Below are 5,000 nucleotides of genomic sequence, written 5' to 3'. Positions count from 1 at the left end.
ACTGGAAGCCGTGAAATTTTGAGGTCTATGTCACTTGCTAATTTCAAATATAGTATAACCCGATTTAACCTACTCCAGTACTGTGTAACCAAACCTAACAACCAAATTTAAAAGCCTACCCTACCCTACCCTAACCAAGCCAGACCTAACCAAAGCTACCTTAGCCTATCCGATCCTACCGTACCCCACCCTACCCTACCCTAACCAAGCCAGACCTAACCAAGGCTAGCTTAACCTATCCCATCCTACTCTACCCCACCCAACCCTACCCTAACCAAGCCAAACAACCAAAGCTACCTTAACCCCTACACCGCGGGCATGTTTACCGATGTTTTGCGTGTGCCGCGGGGTTATTCGGTCTCCGACAGACTCTCAAAAAACATTTGCCAAAAATCAGTTATTAGTCCTAGAATATTAAAATTATATATGCTTATGGCACATACCTTCAGCTTTCTCCTGGAATGTTTGTTGAGCCTTCATCAGTTACCGTAGGACTTGTGGAGACCCCTGAAGTTGGGTAACGAAGTCTCCACTTTACACTTCCCGACAACCCGTAATATGATTACCACAGCCAGATATTAACACTATAAACACTAGTCTATGATTTTCAAGTAGTTTGGGATCCATACTCCAAAAAAAAACCCACTGTGAAAGCAATGAAAATTATGAGCGCGTCTGACCGCCGCACTTGCTCTAGTTCGCTCTTGGTACTCTGTCATTTATTATTCATAAAACCCCTCACACTTTATATTTCTATTACTATATAACATTTATATATATCTACAGTCTTTATCCATAAGTTTCCTTCAGTAGTATTAGTTTATTGTCACTGTAGGGATTCAATTTCTTTCAGTAAAATACGTAGCATTCACTTTCTCGTCCTGTATACTAGCATTTAGAGTGAACATCACTTTCATCTTCACTCTCATAACTCATAGTATTCAGACATGCTATAGTGAAACTTTCACTTTCATTACTCCTAGGGTATATACTCGTATTCTTATAATACTACTCATTTACATTTCTATTTACGTTCTCTATTTTATTTACGTTATTTACATTTCTATTTTATTTACACTGTGTTATGCACTGTCACTTGAAGTAACTTATAAAACTATTTTCCATTGTTCACGTATATTTACATTCATTACTTTCACTTGCTGTTTACACATTATTTACACATTATTTACAATTCCACTTGCACCGTTTTACTCAATAGAAAGATCGTAGTCACTCTTTTATCAATTGTTAGCCCTTTGCCTCTTTCCACACGAGGTTTAGTACGGGGTAAAGGTCACAGGGCCCTTTGCATGGGGGTGAAAAAAGGCCCTGAAGTCAGCAAGAGGATGAGCCGTACCTCCTCTTCGGAAGATGAGAGAGAACTGATAAAGGAGGGCCGGCCCGGGTTGAGGCCTACTTAGGGGTTATTCAGTACTACCAACATAGCTCTTGAAACAGCTATATATTTCACTGAAATGATTGGCAGGAAATCTAGACAATACATTATAAATTAGATAGTTCCAGGTGAATGTAAATATCACTTAGGCTTCTCCCTTCCCTCCTTATATGTATAATTATTACGAAAATAGATCATATGGCATATTTCAAGGGGAAAAAAACAGCGAAAATTAGCGAACGAGTGCACGTGAGGTGTTGTCAGGTGATAATTAGCCAATTCCAGGTGTATGGCACTCTCACTTACCTTATTTCTTTCTTGTATTTATTATTTGGTATAAGAATAGGGCATAGGGCTTATTTCAATGGATGAAATCAATGAAAAATTCCAGGGAAGATTTACTTAGCGTAGCACGGCCGGGCAGGCGAGAGGATAGTGTAATGGAGGGGGGGTAGGGAGGGGAGTCAAGAACGGGGAGAAATGGCTAAATTGTCAACAATGGATGGGAGTACAAATGAGATTAGGAGTGCTGACTAGTGCTGGACATTGGCAGTACTGATAGATGATACAAGCCCCTACTTGGAAGCCCAGGTGAATTCAAAATAACACAGAATCACAAAAGCGACGCCCCGCGGTATGATCCCTTGCTCCCAAGCATCACGAAAGTGACGCCCCGCGGTTAAGGGGTTAACCTATTCTATTCGACCCTACCCCACCCTACCCTACCCTACCGTAACCAAACCAAACTTAAACCAGAGCTACCTTAACCTAACATAGCTTAACCTGACCTACTCTAGCCTTGTCTAAGGTAATCTAACCTAGCATTGCCAAGCCAAGCCTAACCTAACAAAGTAAACTAACTTAACCAAACCTATCAGAGTGTGACCTAACCAAGCCTGATGTAATCTAATCTAGTCTAATGAGCCGTAACGATATGTACCCTACTGTGGCTAACTTAACCCGGTGTATCATAAATAATGTAACTTAACCTGCCTAACCTAACAGTCTAATCTAAGCCAGTCTAACTTATCATTACGTTATGTATCTTAACCCAACCCAGCCCACCGTAACCAAGCCTTCTTAAACTAACCCAGCCTAACTCATGCCTAACTTTCCTTACCAAAAGCTTTTCCACAAAGTTTAATCTAAATCTGATAAAAACTGTTTAATTTGACCTTCCCAGGTGACCTTGAATTTAAACCTATTATTATCAAAATCAGCAAGTCAGAGCCTTTGGTGATCCTCAACCCATCCACCAAGTTTAACCTAATCACATAAAAACTATCGTAGTTATTTTGTTCACACACTCCAAACTTGGCTATGCCCTGTGACCCTGACCTACGACTGATTGTTTTCATAAATTAACTTCTTCGTACATGCCGTGCCATCAACCCTTCCGCCATTTTTTTGTTAGCTGGATTAAAATTGTTTAAGTTTGACCTGGTCCTGTGACCTTGACCTATGACCTGTTGATCTTGGAAACAATTGGTCACCGTCTGTGACCCTCAGCACTTCCATGAAGCTCGGGTTAAATTGGCTTTTGTTTTGTTACAGATACACACACATACACACGCACACACACACACACACTTCGTAATACAGAAAGCCATATTACTGTAGTACACTGGAGGGTATGTTCTTACCTTTCTTATACATACATTCCACACTTCGTAATACAGAAAGCCATATTACTGTAGTACACTGGAGGGTATGTTCTTACCTTTCCTATACATACATTCCTAACTCAACCAAGTCAGCCCTCTGGTAATGAAGATGCTAATTAAATATAACTAAATATAATCACAAGAGACACTAACAGTAAACTATAACTGAAGTCATGGTACTGATATATATCAGTCTATTCGACAAGTAAAGAGGCGAGCAGCTTATTTATTTATTTATACTCTATGTCTTTATAGTGAAGTCGGTAAGGATGTTGTTGATTACTGGGTCAAGGTAATTGTTCAGAGGGCATCACTCTCTAACCTAGGCAGGGTTATTGGTTCTAAGGTCTGTATTCTTGTCGGTAAAGAAGCTCCCCAACACCTCTTCCTTAGTTATTTATTTTTGGTTATGGCTAGTTGCTGTCCGATTGTACATTATTCATATATGGCTGTGTTTGAAGGTTTTATATAACACGGAAAAGACAGGTGTTATATCAAAATAAATCGCTTAGAAAAGGATGTTAGGGACCTTCCTTAACCGACGTGAACTCTGGCAAGGAGAGTGTGTTGTAAATATTCACCACAGCGGCCATTTTTCTCACGGGCTGGGGAAGAGAGGCAAGAGGAGGAATATTAATCGTAGCCCCGGGATAACCAGCTTTATTATTATCGTTACTGGGAAGATAAATGAAGGTGGCAGCCTGTACTTCTCCTTGGGTAATCTTGCCTTCTCCGATGTGGATCAACAAAGAAAGATGGCCAGCGACATGAAGGTACTCTTTATGTCACACCATTAGGGTACTCGCTCATGGTGGGAATAACTCTAGGGTTTGACAGTGAGTCATAGGAGCCTGAGTGACAATGGTATGCATTATCGTTGGTGAAGGAAGCTCCCTAGCACCTCTTCCTTAGAGATTTACTTTTTGGGTGTGGCTGGTTAATATCATTTGGAACGTTTTTATGCAGAATATGAGCATATTGGAAGGATTTATGTAATACAGAAAAGGGTAGTATGGTGTAATCCACACACAAAAAAATTGCTTAGGAAAGCGTGATTGGAAGCTTCCTCACCCGACAAGAGTATGGGATAATATTGCCATCTTCAACACCCATATGACCAAGACAACTTTATTCAATCCCGTATTCTCGTCGTTTATTGAAGCTTCCTAACACCTCTTCCTAAACAAATAATTTGTTTATTACACCTTACTCTTCTATTTTGTGTTATAAAAATCCTATTCAGTACCGTATTCTCGTCGGTTAAGGAAGCTCCCTGGCACCTCATCTTAAGCGATTTATTTTGCTCATTACAACGTACTGTTTTACTGTATACAGTGTTTTATAAAATCTCCGAACATTGCAATACAGCGCATAAATTGCGTACAAAAAAATATTAACCAACAATATCCAAAATAAATCGTAAAGGAAGAGATGTTAGGGAGCTTCCTTATCCTACGAGAATATGGACCAAGGTGTGGGAAGCGAGTGAGAAATACTGGGAAGAGGGATAAAAATGGAGGAATATAAGTGCGGGGTAGGAGACCTATCTGACACCGTCCTTTGACACGAGATATGACGCTGACACATTTGACACGAGAGAGAGAGAGACGACAACGAGGTACAGTAAGTCGAGATAAATCATAGAACAAAACGGCAGAGTACGGAGAGAGAGAGAGAGAGAGAGAGAGAGAGAGAGAGAGAGAGAGAGAGAGAGAGAGAACTTGTTTCTCTCACCACTGACAAATGAATGAATTTATCACACAAAAAAAAATTCTTCCATAGATGGACAAAAAAGAATAGCGATGATGATGATGATGAGGAGGAGAAGGAAGATGGGGAGGAAAATACTAATACTAAAACAAATATCAATACTAAAACTACCACTAATAATACTAATACTAATAATAAAAACAATAATAATAATAATAATAATAATAATA

Source organism: Coenobita brevimanus, chromosome 49 (genome assembly GCF_032717465.1).
Source record: "Coenobita brevimanus isolate Jiangsu-jjx chromosome 49, ASM3271746v2, whole genome shotgun sequence".
In the NCBI taxonomy this organism is placed as follows: Eukaryota; Metazoa; Arthropoda; class Malacostraca; order Decapoda; family Coenobitidae; genus Coenobita; species Coenobita brevimanus.
The sequence above is the reverse complement of the archived record's forward strand: the minus strand, read 5'-3'. Positions refer to the sequence as shown.